Raw genomic sequence first — 18,656 nt, forward strand, 5'->3', positions numbered from 1 at the left:
TTCCTGCCAAATAAATCCCGCCTCCCGGTTCTTAAAGAGACAGTGCACTTTCTGACGGCGCAAAACGAGCCCAGCAGATTTTCGCTGGAAAAGTCTCTGCACACCACCACAGTGGATTTTAAACCAAACCATCAGGATGTGACTGAAGTACAGACTTCCAGCTTTAAATTAGCGGGCTTTACAAAAAAAATGTCTGGGAACTAGACATTTTTTTATACAGAGCCTCCAACTTTAGAGGCTTAAAGATAATTGGACAACTGACTGAAAATTAATTTGTGACACCTGTCCATTTATTATTTCATGAGAAATTAAGCACACCTAATATTCTGAAGTTCAACTTGTATTTTATGGCTAAATGTGAGACACGAAGAGATGGCAGTGTAAGTGAGGAAGGCTGCCATTAAGCTAAAAAAACAAACAAAACAACAACAACAACAACAAAACAATAAAATAAATAAAATCCTCAGCATAGAGAAAGAGAGAGCAAAAACTGTAGCCGTGGCCAAATCAGCAATCAGACATTTATAAAAACTAATAAAAGGTCTAAAAGACCACAGAAGACTGAAAAAGCTCATGATCACAGATTTATTTTCATGTTTAAGGAAAACAATTTGACAACATCTAACCAAGCTGAGAACACTCTCAGGGAGGCAGATTGTAAGACAAAAGTATGGAGAAGGAGAGAAACATGGTCTGAAGCAGGCCACATTATTTGTCAAACATGGAGACAATCGAACAGCATGGGCACACATGGCTGCCAGGTGAAGCAGGTCACCAGTGTTTAATGGTGATGTGATGAATTCTGAAGTGGACAAAAAACAACACAAGAGTTTCTCAAGGCAAATAAATTCAATGGCACTGATGTCAACGCAACAGAACAGCTTTTCAGCTATTAGATACAAAACACCTGGCAGAACATCTACATGGAGGAAACGGCATTTTGTCCACAGATTCCAGACTTCAGTCAGGCAGTCACTGCAAACACTTTTCATAACATAAAATTATGTCACAGTCCAGTTATTATTATTGAGCTTCCGAAAATGAAGAACTATATTTAAAAATGGCTGTAAGTCCCACGTAATCCACTGTGGTGGTGGTCTTCAGAACCAAAAGTACAATACTTATGTTGTATTGGTTCAGAACAAACAATTAGATTATGGATCTAATTGTTCGTTCTGAACCAGGCATATCAGGAATCTGCAACCTTTAGTATCTATTATATTATAGACAATAAATAAATAAATAAATGGGCCCCAATAAATGGACCCATCAAAGATTTTTGAGCCATATATTAAAGTGAATAGTCTGTTAAGCATAACTATCAATTTTACTAATATGTGTAAATAATTACTCATCACATATGACTACTGTGTGCAATAATGAATCAATCTTCTGTTATACCAAACCTAACTCGACTATCAGTTTAGTTTTTCCAATAATAATGTTAAAATTTATTCTCTGTTGTTGATCCATACTCCAAAGTACAACATATATATATATATGTCACTCCTTCTTTAATTGTGGCAAATGTAATTCATAAACCGTCCATGAGATGGCACCAGCAGCCAGCCAGCTAACATGACCTGATAACTCCGCAGTAATCTGACCTGAACACACAAAAATTTGTCATTAAACCTTGAACCTGAGGAAATCTACCCATGGAAAATAACCGAGAACAAAGTGCACTGCCTACTTCAAGCATAAAGGTGAATGTTTTTTCCTTATAGCTGTACAGAAAATATCACACATTTACTCTTTTTGATTGTACTTACTAAATATTTTTCACAGATTCAGATTTCTCTTAAATATAATTAGATGAAATAGATAAGATGTATTTTATTTTTCTGTGTTACAGAAAAATCAGATGGATATATCAAACAAAACTACTGTTGTAAAAAATAGAAAACCAAAAGCTTATCTGAATATGAAAAATAAAGTAAAATAAATGAGCTAAAAGAAATACAATAAACACATTTTATATGCAGTTCTAAATATAAAAATATTTAGTATTTGGTCACTCTAATCATCTCAAAATACCACTTAGAGAATAGAATTACATCACGTGAAAAAAGGGCACAAGATTTATATTTTATACTTTTATTTGTATTTTTCATTTATTTTTTTTTATTCATTTGTTCATAAAACATCTGGTCTATGTTTCAGCCCAGTGTCACACACTCACAACAGTTATCGGCAAGAATACGTCAGAAAGCAAGCAAATTAAATTAATGACTCCCTTTATCTGACTTTTAAATTTGCTTTACAAGTCCTGATAAAGGTGTAGCTCTTAAAGGGACAGTACACCCCAAAATCAAGTTGACCTCCTCTTCCTCTCTCCTACAGCACTATTTAAACATATAGTTTTATTTTGGTACGCGTTGCCCACATTTGGAGAAATCAGCTGTAGAAAAGGGCCGGCTTTTCTCTTGAATATAATAGAATTAAATCATCTCGTGGTCCTCAAAGTGCCAAAAAAATATCTCAAAGAAAAAATAACTCAACAGTCACTTCCTATTCATGAAGCTGTGACCATAAGTCTACTTTAAAAACAGCTTCTTGTAAAAACAGTTTTCTTTGTAATGAACAACACCCACCAAAAGAACATGTCCATGGACCTGTGATGAGGGTGTAAACATTAATGCCATCCACCCTCAGCGGAGCTGCAAGTGTATGTGGAGTCTCAGGGAGATGTTCTTTTCACTTCCTGTAATTCTACAGAATGTACCCAGACAACACTTTTTGACTTTGCCCTTTAATGATTTTATGTGTTGACACCAACTACAAGAACCTATTTACCAGAGCTATTAATAATGTTTAAGCAGGAATACACTCTTTTCTGTAGACAACCCCTACAGAAGCTCTTCCTCTCACCCGTGGGGAATATGAAGGAGAATGAAAGAGTTAACCTTTTGATGAGCTGATGTCAGGACCCTGATGTTAGCTACCTGCACCCTTGTTTTGGTTGGTGGATGGAGAGAGTAGACAGAAAATAGTTCCTCCACAAAGCTTCCCAAAACAAGCTTTGTGGATTTTTTTATTTTTTATTTTTAGTAGTTACATAATTTCTTAAAGAGACACTGCTGCAGTTTATCATAGGTATATTTTCTGATGCAAACAATACATAATCCAGAGGATCTGAATTTGGGGTTAACTGTCCTTTATAATGTTGTAAATTTTGTTGTTTATATATATTATTACCATAACACCGGCATGCTTTTAAAGCAGGATTTTCACTGTAGTCGCTGTAACATGCAACTGGATATAATACACAAGGTAATGGGATCAACCAGCTTTACAGTGACTAAGCACATTCAGAGATCTCCAGCCTGGATGACGTACTGTTTTCTGTCTCGTTAGTCTGAGCAGAATAACACAGGTGAGATAAGGCTGAGTTGGTTACGTTTAATGTTTCCCCAGGAGACCACAGGTATGTTTATGTGCTTTATTTTTCAAGGATTTTGAAGAAAGATCATTTCATATGAGCAGTATACGTTTAAAGCATGTGCCGTCTCACACGCTCTGTCTAGCGAACACAAATATGACAGAGTATCCTGCCGTGGCCCAGTTTCAGTGCATGCAGTCAAAACAAACAGCTCCTCTGTTGTTAGGCAGAAGGCTGAGTGAGTAATGACCACACAGGATTTGTTAATCACCTGATAAGATCTTGCAACCAGACCAAGTGTATCTAGCCATCCCTGGAACACATACAGAGGAGAACTGCTGCCAAACTAAGAGACAGGTGGAGGGAAACACCAGAAAAGCAGCATCAGTTACACAATACGAGACCCAGAAGAATCGGTGGTCTTAGTGGACTGTAAGATGAGATATTATGAGAGAGAGAGGTCAAAGAAGTCTGCCTCAACAAAACCTTCCAACAAAACTAAAGTCACAAAATATTTTAAGATGCTTTTATTATATCTAATTTCTGACACTGGACAGTTTTTATGACCCAGTGCCCCCAGAATTAGAGTTAATTTAGATAGTACTTCACATTAGGTACATAAATAAGTGCCCGGAGGCGTATCAAGATGGCTGCAGAGGTGCTTCTGCAGAGACTGTAACACAACATCAGGTTATATAATCATGGTAATGATGGAACATAATGTGCTGTGACAAACCTGTGATAGAGCTCAATGTGATGTGGTGTAATCAATTTTTATGTAACATGATGTCACATGACATCACATACAGTAGGGAAATATGTCATGTGACAGGTGACATAATCTAATCTGACGGCTACTTTACAATAAAATCATTAAACTTGTTTACAAATTGGTTAATAATTGTTTCGTAAAACATTTATGACCATTGTGATTATCTGAAAGTTGTGACAGAAACTGAATCTGATTGTTTTAAAAAGGTATAAACAGGCAGGTCGAGTGGTGGTGGCGTGAATCATAAGACGGGGAACTCTTCAGTTTTGTTTGCTCTGGATTTTTACTGTATTTTACCAACTCTTTGGCTAGCTTTAGTCACCAGAAATACTTGGTTGAGGTTTGGGAAAAGACTGTGGTTAAAGTTGGAAGTTTAAGTTAGAAGTGCTCCAAAACATATGTCACTGCTCGAGCAGTAAAGGAAACTGTGCGGCACTATTTCATGCCAAAATACAGCTGTTAAAAGGTCCGAAGCTGGCACACTGGATGGCTATTTAAAGGCTGAACACATGCAGAGAAGGAGGGCACCATTTCTGGTGTTTGTGCTGTGTTTTTCTCCATTAAACATCGTGCTGCAAGTCATCAGATCATCACAAGAGTTTTGTCCAAATCTCTAACTTTGTCTGGTCCAGGTGTCCGGTCCACAGCAATTTTTGTATGGCCTGCCATACCACCGTACTGATGCTTGTCTTTGATTCATGGCACTAATGCTTCCTTGTACCTTCAGCAAACTGACTAAATGTGGAAAAAAAAGGGGGAAATATTGCAGAAATTTCACTTTTAAAGCCATTTCAACTTGTTGTTTAACATCTGTTTAATGAGTACATTGCTCATTAGATGTGAACATTTTCAAAATATACTTCTTCTTTACATTAAACAGAAGGGGAAAATGTGGAGGTGTTTTTTCCAGGTTGTTATGCAATTATGAATTATAGGTTATTGTGCAATGGTTTTACTGGTCCTGCCCACCTGACATCAAGTCAGGTCGTATGCTTCACAACACTGAGGCCCCGAGACCGAGGACAGGCTTGCTGGTGTTATTACAAAACAAGGATAGCTAAGATATAACTCAGTATAGAAAATGTTATGTCTGCTGATGTCAGGACAATTATGTTATTATTGCAACTAATATGAGTTTAAAGTTTAATAGCTCAGATCAACATTTATCAGCTGTTTGTATTTTAAAGTGTTACCATAGTGTTACCTAATAACCCGGGGAGATCAGACCTCACATGCTCACACATGCTACACAGTCTTCAATGTTCCTGGCTGATTAACTGGAATCATTATGCTATATTTCCCTGTCATATAGGTCAGCGCCAACCCATCTAAGCTTAAAAAGTGCTCCATCTTTCAACTGGTGGCCCAGTACAGAGACATGGATCCCCTTTCACTTTGAGCATGGATGAAGTGAGGGGAGGGGGAATGTCAGCGATGAGCTCATTGTTGTGAGAGCCAAACAACAGCCTCCCCGGGGATAACACGAGCTCCCTCGAGGCTCTGATCACGGACAGAGGAAAGTGACGACGGTTTCTAGTGTTGATATAAACACCCGGCACTCGGGGGTTTACATGGCAATGTCAGTGACTCAAGCAGAGGTTACTGCTGAAGTTTGTTTGGGGAGACGTCGTTAACTTTCCTCTGGGAAATTTAGAAAATGCCTGCAGTTGTCCTCCGAGCAATGCAACACTAAACACAATATTTGTCTCATTCTCTTTGCACTGAAACCTCACCCGGTCAAAAAAGACCCCAAAATGACACAAGAGGTCCTTACTATCTCAAATTAGCCTGACACTGGTTCACCATAATGATGATAATAGTACAAATGTAATTGATATAGCTGTTTTGAAAAGGTTTTGACAAAGAAACAAAAACAGGGGCCTAAATGCAAACAGTAGGCCAGGCACTGAAAACAAAACAAGACAAAGTTAAAGTTGTGTTTTTCACAAAAATGCAAAATACAAATTACAAGAACACTGAAAATGCACAAACTAGTTAAAAACACAATAAAAAATGACATTTAAACATGCTACAGCATAAAAAATAAACTGATACTGCATTACATCCTGAGACAGGATGAAAATGAAAATGACAGACTCATACAGTTTATCAACTACTTATGTTCAACAGACTAGACAGACGTGTCAGGACTCCATATAGGGTGTGAGCTGGGGTGATGGCTCAAAATACTCATTAATATACCCCTTTTTTAACAGTTTCAGTTCTATTTCAACATCAGATTTTAAAGTCAGAAGGACCAAGAGTTCGAACATCTTGTTTAAAGTTAAAGTAAAAATTTTAAGTTTTTTCATAATAATCTATTTTGTAATTTTCCCCATGTAGAAAACTGTTAAAGCTTTGTGTGAGAAATAATGGATTACTTACTGGATGTGGTGTCAGAGAACGAGAACAGCGTCTCTAAACGACTTCTCAGAGTGGAAAAAAAGGCCAGCGTTTATCAGCTGATCTGAGATTTCTGGCAGTAACAGATGGGTGAACGTAAGGAGAAGAACTGGAAAGAGACAGAGAGACTGTGGTGTATCAAACCCACAGTGATATGTGGCAAAACTCAAGTCTGGAGTTTGTTTTGACTCTGGAGTTGGACACCTGCACCACCACGACTCCATCTTGCCAATGAAGAGTACTTCTCCATTGTTTAGAAGTGCACCAAAATGCAGAGAAACACAAACAGCCTGATATCAGATGGAGCTCTGTGGAACACTATCAGATCAGATGGGATAACATGGTTTTATGAGACGTGAGGGCTTCAAGCAGCTCGCATGCTAATCTGATGAACTCTGGTGTATCCTTGAAACTTGCTGATGTCGATGACCAGGTGTGTGTGTGTGTGTGTGTGTGTGTGTGTGTGTGTGTGTATGTGTCAGTATTAAGTCTTGTAGCTGTGAGTTTGTAAGTCAGTCCTGGTTCAACAGACACCTCAGGCCGTCTTGTGACAGATTGCAGTCTTTGCAGTCTGATAGTGTGTTCACTTTCAGTATGGACATTATGAGCACTTAAAGAGTCCTTAACAGACTCCCTAAAGACTGTGGTAAAGTCCAACAAAATACATGTCACAGATTAGCCAACCAGGTTGCTCTGATGCACGCAAACAGTAGAAGTTAACCACCGTGTCAGATGTGTGGGGTAACGTCAGCACTTTGGATTTTTCTGTTAATGACGCTCTGATGTTGTGAAATTGTGCACACGTATTGCAGAATTCTCATACGTGCATAATAAATGTCTTTTGAAATGCTTTTTAGGGCAAAGTGCCACATGTAGTTCTTCAACCTGTTTTCACCCCAGTGCATGAATTAGTACCGCTTTGCCAAAGTCGCTGATGTGGCTAATTTACAAGCAAGGTGTCCATTGGCATGTGTGCCCTGATGCACCTGATGCACCTAACTGAGGACCCTAACCTGGGTCCTCAGTTAGACAGCTCTTTCAGTTTGTGAAAGAGCTGTGCTTCTTTTGGCCATAGTAGTCTTAGGTGTGTAACTCTAACCAGTGGGTGGAAGTGAAAGTAAAAATAAAAAATAAGTGGGGAAAACTATCACTCTAGAGGCGAAACCACAGAGCAGGAAAACACACAACCGAGAGAGAGGACTTGACAAAGGACACTAGCAGACACACATGGTGAAACAGAATCTAACTAATGAGAGAGGGGAACCAAATGCAAACATATGTACACGAGACAAGATATTATCAAATTAGACCAACACAGAGACCGGGAATTAGACACATGAAGTTGACACAGACAATGGGACATGACTGACTGGGAAAACAAGACTAACTTGATGCAACCAAATAGGAAAACCAGACAACCATGGGGACAGACTGACAAACCAGACACGGAGACACAACCAGGGAAAACAGGACTACAAAGAAACTGGGGATATACAATATAACCTGAAACCAAGAACAAAGTCTGGTAGTCTAAATAAAGAGAAACAAAAAAGAAAAAAAATTAATAAGATTCAAAACGATGTCACAATGGCTTTCTTATTATTACATTTAAGATGTGTCTGCTGTGTGTACATTTGTGTGTCTATTTTCCGTTTTTAACCTCGCGGTGTTTCCCTAACAGTTGTACAGCACATTAAATGACATTTGTTGTTTTGCGCTCTATTAATAAGCTCGACTTGACACGACCTGCCATGAGCCAGACATCTCAACACCTGCTTCAGTGGACGGGATACAAATGAAGGAAATCTGACCTTCTGTATAAACACATTAACTCAGCGAGTGGCAATAATCAACCTACATTTGATTTCTGACCTGAAAACAATGCAGGAGCTTTTCTTTGTCATTCATACTGTCCCTGTTTTTTGTTTTTTTTCATTCTCAGCTTCTAAATGCTCAAATGTTTTGATTATTTCCAGGTTTACGTGAAAATACGACAGATTTTTGATGCCTTTTTTGGACCTTGCTGAATTTAAGCCTGTCATTATTTAAATTATTTCAAATCTCCCCCATCCTCATATTCTGCCTCGTTGCTTCGGGAGAAATAAATCCATGAGTGAACAGACATGATGTGCTGCAGATGCACATTCCTCCACACTGTGTTGGTTCGACTTATCATAACAGGGATTCGGTTGGCTGACACTCGCAGGCTCACACACACTCACACATTTACGTGCTTATGCACACACACCAGGTCCATCTGTCCGACTCTGTTTGAGGTGAAACGGATGATGTAATGCTGTTGCTCTTCAGAAGCCTGATCCCCCCTCCTGCTCTCTTGTTTCATAAACCTGTCAGATTTCTCAGATTTCTTCCTGATACGCAGCAGCACTTTTTTTCTCTCTGTATTGTTTTCTTTGTTTCCTTCTGTAATCTCTGTAAACTTACACCATGTTGGCATCAGACCGTGCTGCTCAGCTGAAAGGGGTTGAATTTCTCTCAATCTACAAGGAATCCTCTCACTTATCAACACATGTAAAGTAAAAATTTCCATGTTTAAAACACCTGTTATACTCTCCAGCTCAGAGCACATTCAGCATTTCAGACACAGAGACACCTACCTGTTAATGCAACCAACGACATTAACAGGTAGGTGTCACTACCTGTTAATGTAGAAACCGCTACTGCTAACGACGCGTGTCTTTGTCAAAATTAAACAGTTGATGGACATGTCAGTGCAGGGCAGCAGTTTCCTTCTTGCCCAGTTACAACTTCACAGTTATTCAGACGTCAGAAAAAACATATAGACGTGACAAAGGTGATCTGAGCAGCCGCCTGTCCTTCTCCTGCATCAATTACCTACTTAAACGCAGAAGACTAATTTTTCAAAGAAAAAAAATAGCCCACCATTTAGATCCAAAAGGAAAAAAATGGTTCTCTTTTGGAAAAATGAATCAGAGATTTTACTTGGAAAGGTCAGTCAAGGGCGTAACGATGGTAGTAAAATGTGCAGGAAACTTCCTGTTCAGCCTGTGAATTCTGTGAATTCCTCTGGATAGCTTGCTTTGACCAAAGATAATGGCTGACGATGTCCTCCCTGCTGTTACTGCGGTCTCTGACAGCTCTTTCCCTTCTCATTACTCTCTCCATAACATTGGTAGCAAGCAATCTAACTTCCATTAGATGAATGTATGAGCAAAGCCTGGTTTAAGGCTGCAGACCCGTCTAAAGTGTCTTTGTGAAACCAGCCCCTGGACAAAAACAACCTAAAGCACAACACTGGGTGTCTGTTGTTTCGACACATAAACAGATATTTCCGATTTACTGTGCATGGATGCAATCTGGAAAAGTTCTTACTGGAACTTTTTATTAATCTGAACAAACAAAACCAAACTGAAGAAGAAGAAAATAATACGTTAAGAGAGGTTACAGATTTCATTGTGGCCACAGATTTAGTTTGAGGTATTTGATTGTGCACACTCTCAGAAAATAAGGTGCTTTATTCCACCTTTAGGGGTACCACAGCTTCTCCCTGTGGCAGTTCTAACACACTGCTGTAGGACCTTTAATAGGGATCCTTATTTTCACAGATGTGGTTTAAATCTGTACCTACAGGTGGACCTCGACAACAGAGGAAGGTTTGAAGTCAGATGCTAACCTGTGCACCACCACGCTAAACACAGATACAGACTGAAACGTGTCAAAATGTATCAGATGCTGTTTATTTGGCTTTAATAATCAATAAACCTAAAAACGTAAGATTTAAATTTTACAAAATGCATTTTTCTATTTTACAGATATACTCTGTCCTGATATTAATCCTAAAATTCTAGAAGAATGGTGTAGAAAAATGACAAAATATGTATGAAATATGAAACATATATGTACGCAGGTACCATCAGGTGCAGTACTCATCCCGAGGGAGATATTTGTCTGATCTCTGGTTTCATATTGTGAAGAACCTCAGGTTTACGTTTGAGTCCTTTCTGAAATTAGATTTGCAGAGTTTAGCTTTGAAAAAGAAAAGCTCTTCACTTTTAGCTTTTTTAAATAACCTTGAGAAGGTGATTCATGCTTTTATCGCCTCCAGATTAGATTACTGCAGTTCTTTATACATCAGACTGGGCGAGGCACTTTTATCACTTTTGTGCACTCGCTCCAAAATGCTGCTTGTAAACAGACTCCTGACGAGTGGATGGAAACATTTCACCCATGCTGGCATCGTTACACTGGCTTTATGATTTGTTTATTCACTTATAAGTCCTTGCATTGGGTTGCCACTAAGGGCCTATCAGAAGGGTTATAGGTTTATACCCCACGCTGAATGCTTAGGGCAGTTGACTGGCAGCTGTTAGTACTTTAAGACACCAGACAGGCTCTTCCTGCTGATTGGTCTGTCGCAGCTCTGAGGCAGACTCACCCTCCGTTTCACGTGCCTCACAAACAGTTTTCAAATCTCAGCCAAAAACTAATCTTTTCAATTTGAGTCTGTTTTAATTATACTTGTAATTATGTAATGTTGCCTCCTAATTTTACTGACTACTGTGGAGCAGTCTGATGGTGGAGCCACGAGTGACGTCGCAACTGAGTTGACTGAGTTAAGGTAGTAGTTGGACAAACAGGTGATGTTTTGCTCCCTCATGAAGCAGTCATCATGTGGAGTACAACTGGATGCCTATTGACTGCACTAATGGGTCCATTTATGTAGGTTGTAGCTGCAGGGACAGAAAAGGAGATTTACTCTATCCCTTTCTAAGGTTTTACAGTCATGTGAAATTGAATTAACTTGTAGTCCACATACAGGAATTAGGCTGCTGATAATCAAGACTAACTGATCATCAGTAACTGTGAACATCTCTGTAAAAGCAGATGTTTTGACAGTTTGCATTCTGGAGCATTGAGGTGTGTGTTAATGTCACGATCTTCTCAAAAGAGACGTTCCAGTGAATTCACCCCAAGGTCGGACTATGCAATCCTCATGCAATGTCTTGTTTGGAAGGGTTGCCAGGAGACAGCCTGGCAGCCACAGATGAAACCAAAATGGAGATGTTTGAAGATAATGCACCGTTTGGAAAAAACAAACACAGCACATCAGCACAAACATCTCATACCAACTGTCAGCACGGTGGTGGAGGGGTGATGATTTGTGTTGTTTTGCAGCCACAGGACCTGGGCACTTTGCAGTCACTGAGTCAATCATGGACTCCTCTGTAAACCAAAGTATCAATAGCTGTCCCTCAGCTAAAGCTCGCCTGAAGTGGGATCATGCAAAAGGAGTTCTACAACCCACTGTGTTGTTAGTTGTTCACAGGGCAACATAGATTTTAAATGTGAGGTCCGACAGAGCTTCTTTTCATTTTATCTACAGCTGCTAACACCCGGCACAAAGCATCATTATCACGCCATCAGCACTCTGCTAACATTACAACGCACATCTGATAAAAGCAAGCTCTGGGCTGCCTCAGTGTATTCAGATAGCTTTACATTTACCTGTTAACAGGCAGCTTTCTGCAGCTCACCTGATGAGGTCCCTGCTTCTCCCACTGCTGCTGGCGCTTTAACAGATAGTCACCACAGCAATGGGGGCTAATTTGTAAAGAAATGACAGTATAAGGGGGACTGAGATAAGAAACTGGTTTTGAATAACAGAAAATTCAAAACATGCACCTTCTGTAAATAATGTGAGCAGGAACAGCATTTTTATGTTTCATTTCACATTTTGAGATCATGACTGGTCAAATTTACAAAAGTCAGCAATGGGAGCCTCAAAATAAACGTTTGCCAAAGGTGATTGCCAGACAGGAGAACATCGGGAATGAGGGTTAACAGTTTTAACAGTGATTGTGGTATTAAAACGGAAGTAAACAAATGTACAATATAGCATGATTTCAAGCATTATTTAAACATGCTGGCACGAGTTGGAATAAGCCTACTTAAGTAATCACTGTGCAGAATCATATATGCATCATTGATCTGTTCATCACGTTGGGGCTGGGGATGATTTAAAAGCTAAAATAATGATGCATAACTAAAACTTTCACCCTGAAATTCCAAGTGTATCATATTTGATATGTGAGTTTTTGTGGGTTTTGGAGCCCTCTGCATCATCAGTGTGATTTTTATTTTTCATTTACAGTATTTTTCGGACCATAAGGTGCACCGGATTATAAGGCGCATTAAGTGAAACAAAACAGTCAGATAAGTCAAACTTTACTCAACTCATTCTTCTTGCTTCCTCCGCTTCCGTACCATTGATTCATTAATGTTGAATTCTCTCACAGCTGCTCTGTTTCCATGTTGTTGCAACATATTAATGACTAACCTCGTATTGTGGATAGATTATCTCAGTTGTTCTCCTGACTGAAGTTTGGTCCGTTTACAGCATCCTGCCATGCGATTGCATTTGTCAAAAAACATCGGGAACCCTCATGTTAACTTTCATCGAGTGGAAAAAAGTTAGCATTCATCCTCCAGCTTCACTGTGTTATGCTTTATGTTATGCTAACATAGCTGTGTCGCTAGTGATCACGTAGCACATCATTATATACCAGCTAGTCCAACTTCAGTAACCCTACAAACATCCCTGCTGTTTAGTTTTCTGTCTTCATTTATGTTGGAAGTGATAGCAGAGCTGTACGTTTTATTTTTTTTAAGAAATCTCTCAGTTGGAATATGGTATATCATGTTTAGGTAACTAGCAAAACTAGCGAGCTAACGTCCTGCTAACTTCTAACTCCCGACAGTTAAATTTAATAAATTCTGTTTCTCATGGATGCCTGGATGTTAAACATAATTGTTACACCTGGTAAAGCAGCAACGCTGATCATTTTATTAAAGATGAAAGAATTTAGACAGTTTTTAACTCTCAGTGTGCCGCACTGTTCGTTTGACTTTGGGACCTGAAGGGGACGGAGTTTTGGACCCAGATTACCCTGCGAAGCTCCTGACTATGGCAATCCATCAAGCAGTGGCTTCGTAGCTTATCAAAGCCATACTAAAACATTTTTTGACAGATTTTTGAGCGCTGTGTACCACATAAAATCGGGTCGAGGTCAGTAAGCACAACCAGAATTCATACATAAGGAGCACCGGATTATAAGGCGCACTGACGATTTTTGAGAAAATTAAAGGATTTTAAGCGTGCCTTATAGTGCGGAAAATACAGTATGTATTTATTTATTTTGAAATAAATAAATACATACGTACGTACGTGCGATAAATGTTTAAGCAATAAATTGCAAGAAAAAAGCTAGATGTAGCAAAAATGTTTACATATATCCATATTTATATTTAATTAAATATTTAATAATTATTAATTTAATATTTCGATTTTAGAGTTGTCAGAAGGTTCAATAAACACTTCAGCTTAAAAAAAAATTCTGGCAATTATTTCATGGTTCAAGCATTACAGCGTTAAAATATAAAGAGGAGAAAGTGCAGTATTTGCATTCAAAATACAGTGGAGTAGAAAAGAAGAATAATATAGAAATGTGCTAGTCCTGACATTTGGTCTCAGGGTTTGGAGTTTATTCTCAATTCCTTAGTTAAAGTATTTGAGCCACGCTTTATGTTTGATGTTCATGGCTGTTTTTAGTATTTTAAGTTTGAATGTCCCGAGGAGGAGGCCCAGGGGAGACCCAGGACATGCTGGAGATCTTCGGGCTGGCCTGGGAACATCTCCGTGTTCCCATAAATAAACTGGAGGATGTGGAGAGGGAGGTCTGGGCGCATGTGCTTAGACTGGATAAAGCCAGGAAGTAGATGGATGTAATGATGTTTTGATTTTTTTGATTTTTTTTTTGGCTAACCAGGGATTCTAAATTACCCATAGGTGTGAATGTGAGTGTTAATGGTTGTCTGTCTCAAATTAAAAACTCAATACTTTTTTACTCTTCCTGTCTGCTTTTCTCCTACATTTGGCTCTCTCCATTCATGCTGTGTTAAGAAACACTTGAAGTTCAAGTACATTAGTTTGTTGCCATCTGGTCACCCAAACTCAGAGGTAATGAAAACATAGGAAGGGTTGAAGGATGACTAAGGAAAAGTAAAGTAAATAAGCTGAAAGAAGTGCAGATCAGGAAAGAAAGGATGACCTCAGAGAGTTTAATCCCTGCTTCATGTGTTGGTATGGCTGGGTATATATGGATGACGGGCCGTGTTTCTGACTCTTTGGATGAATTTCCATCAAATTTTGTGCATTTTTGTGATGAATGTGAGTATGACTATACCCAGACTGGCTTTCCCTGATGCTGGCGGTGATTTCCTGACCTTTTCTGTGGCTGATGTCAATAACAGGGTGACAGAAACATACCATAACAATTACTATTGCCAAAACATTTAAATCGGACTTCCTGCTGCCTACAGGATGAACTTTATTAACAGTAAGCAGTCAGAATAATAAGTGTCAGTCACATGATTCTTTCTCTGTTAAATCTAAATAGTCCTTTTACTTATAATTGTGATTTCTAAGATCGCTATTGAGTCTTTTTACATTTTACAAACACGTCTCCTTTCTGTGAACGTTGTGTCCGAGTGCAAACTCAGCCCTGGATGCAGGAAAGAAGAGGAGGAGGCATGGGATGAAGGGCGGAGGGGGTGAGGGTTAAAACGATGATGTCATTGTAACAACCCAAACAGTGGCTCAGCTTTCAGCTGTGGGGACAAAAGCTGAGGCCTTCTGCTTTGGTTACTGCAGGACAAACAGCAGCTACACACGCGCGCGCACACACACACACACACACACACACACACACACACACACACACAATGGGGATTCCTCTGACCTGTCTGAAGGCTCTCATCATGTCTCCTAACAAACGTGCAACCAATGAAAAAGAAGCAGATTTGTTTGTTCAGCTCAGTTCAACAAAGCAAAGTGTTTTACATGAAATTTGAAAAGCATCCAGGTGAAAGGTAAACTTTAAAAAAAAGGTTTTCTTGATTAAAATTTAAAACACAAAGCACATTTACATTTGGCACTTACATAACAAAATAATCACATTTAAGCTAAACTCTTAACTTTGAGGTCGGATCAATCAGCTGCATAACCCTTAGATGAAACTTTACCAAATTCAGCCACCTTATGAAACAGCAGCTGAGGTTTTCAGTTAGACTGAAGAACGAGATGAGACTTGAGGTGATAGAGCTCATTTACATTCTTATCACAGCTACAGAGGTATAGATTACCTGTCAGAGAGAGCGAAGAGAGTGTGTGTGCGTACACCTGATCTGGTGCCGTCATATCGTCTTTCTGTTGCACCACTGCCCTCGGGTTACAGCAAATAACACCTCCAACACAGAGACATGCTTTGCAGGACAGAAAACAAGGTTGGTGATGCAGTTTGGAACCAAAAACCTGGCAGGTGACTCGATCACAGGTGGCATCAGCAGGTGTTTGGGGAGCCCTGCATTGGGTCTGAACCGTGCAGTTTGCACTTGTTCTCCTGCTGCAGGAATCTCAATATTATAACCAGCCTACAAGTATTTTATGAATCAGAAAGGTCACGTATTAGTCAAGGGTCTGGCAATAAAGACTCAGATAATGTAAAGAGCATTATCCTTCAACTTGCCTCCAACTTCCTTTATTCTAACTGCTCTAACATCCTCATGTTTGGAGAAAGTAGGCAGCTTCAAGCAGGAAGGGGTCTAAAAAGCATCTGTGCACTTTTAGAAACAGGAATGTCGTAAAAGTCTATTTTCCAGCTGGTATAATCTCCACAAACCTTCTGGGACTAATTATTCAGCCTCAGTGTGACTATGTGAACCTTCCAAGGAACATAAAGGTATGTCTTTGTTTCTGAGCTGTTAAAGGAACATGCTTGCACTGTTTCTTCTATAATTTAAGGTTTGATATCAGGAGAAAAAGACAGAAAGGTTTTTAACTGCACAGGTTAGCAAAATCACCTCACAGCACGTACGAATTTAAGTTTAAACCTGATGTTTTTCTTCCTGTACATGTGCAGATGTGTTTCAAATATATATAAATGAATAAAAATAAAATGCTGCTGCATTAAGGTACAAAATCTTTACCAGAGCCTCAAGTCTAGTTTATGTAAGACACAAGCCCCCTGTCAAGGACGCAACAGCAGTACCTCAGAGGATACTGTGCAGTGAGAGGCTGTTATTCCATTAAAAGTACAATAGTGCAGTATATTAGTTGACCTGCTTATACAGAAAGACCAACAACATTTAGCAGCGAGAGCCTAATACCATCCTCAGGAGTTGGTAGAGACCACAAAAGAGGAAACATTAGACTTGCATTCATGAACAAACACAAGTGCAAACTTCTGGATGTTTAAATACATTTATTTCGATTAGATTTACTCAGTCTAATCAGCTTATCACACTGCCTTGAGAAGTAACCACACAGGTGTGTTTCTGCTGTGTTCACAGCTTTCAGATGCACTAGGTGTACAACAAACAGTGTTTAAATATAAAAATCCTGATTCTTAGACAGGGAACAGCACGGAGGAGGTTTCAGAATAAAAACAATGAACTGTATAAATTTCTACATGGAAAGTCTGTAAACAACATCTGTTTACCTGAATGTGATCCAGGCCTCAGCCCCCCCTCATAACCCTTAACTATGTTTGTGATCAAGGTATGAGTGTGACAGTAAAACTCCTACAAAATTAGCATGGGTGAAAGCAGAAGTGCATCTGAGCTGCAGGGTGAATGTGCTGCTCCTGAGAAGAAAGGTCGAGGACGACAGAAGAAGAACAAAGAGGGAGACAAAGCTGAAGGAAATTGTCCTTCAGTAATAATCGAGTTATTTCAGACTCTTCTGAAAAATATTAGAAAGTTGATTATATTTAAAATAATTCATCGCATTCATAATCAAACCAGTAACAGACGCAGCCTGATGGTCTCGACTCAGATTAGCATTCATTATCTCGCCCCTACAAGCTAACTGTTGACCACATGTCATCCAAAGTCTGCCCGTGTCAAAGCTGGCAGAGGGTGTTCGCCCGGGCATGTACCTGACAGGAGACCCACCCCCTGCACCAAAACAAAGGCATGTGCAGCAATCTGCTGCTGGAAGAGGTGGAGAGTGTTCCTCACTCAAGCTGCCACTTCCAGCCAGTTAAACAACATCCAGCCCCGCTGCTCGGCTGAGCAGCCCCCCCCCTCTCACATGCCCTGCAGCTGAGGGGTGCATCCAGAAAACAATGATCTGAGGGTCAGGGGTCGAGATGACGGAGTTTCTGGTGTCATTTAGGATGCTAATGTTATGCAGGGCTCTCAAGCGCAGGGGGACAAAAGCTTGCACAGCTGAGTTGTTGTTGTGACTTTAAACTTTACTGCAGGTTTCTGTCAATACGTTAAATATGAGCATCGCTGTGAGGTGGAGGGTTTAGCTCGGGTAACTATGTGGTAGTAAAAGAATAATAACCTTTAACTGTGAACCTTCAGTTGTGTTAATATTCAGAAGAATGTTTCAGTCTAATTCTCCTTCAGCTTTTCATCATTTTTTTATAGGAATTGGCCTATTTGTGCCACGAGGATAGGGGACATTGTAAGTTTCCACTTCTAATCTCTGTACGCTGTCAATGTTCTGCAGCGAGCCATGGCTCACACAGCAGATTTAGAGATATCCTGAAGTACATGCAGGTTTAACACACGAGTAACCGGCGCACACAGGCAGGCCACAGACAAACTTGCTGTTTCCAGGGATTTTTAGACCATGTTTGGAGCCCGTTTAGCAAAATACTCCCCCTCTCTCTCTCTCCCTCCTACTGATCTCTCTGTGGATGAACAGTTGGTAGCTTTCAGAAGCAGGTGCAGCTTCAGGCAACACATCCCTTATAAACCAGCCAAGTATGGCAGAAAGATTTCGAGGAAAAGTGATGTCAATTATTTTTTTTGCTGATTTTGTAGAAAACTATAATTAACAACATTAAAACACTTGAGACATGTGTCAAGATAAAGGATGCACTGTGGGTATGAGAAACACAAGAATACAGGGTTATGATTTCTAGTATTTAGCTGCAGGAATATCATGATGAATGCCATCAAAATGACTTTTAGAGAAGCTTTCAACACACTCGCTTTGCATTTCAAAGACAGATCCAGATCTGGATAAGGTGGAATTTATTGCTGACG

The sequence above is a fragment of the Oreochromis aureus genome, linkage group 14 (genome assembly GCF_013358895.1).
Source record: "Oreochromis aureus strain Israel breed Guangdong linkage group 14, ZZ_aureus, whole genome shotgun sequence".
NCBI lineage: Eukaryota > Metazoa > Chordata > Actinopteri > Cichliformes > Cichlidae > Oreochromis > Oreochromis aureus.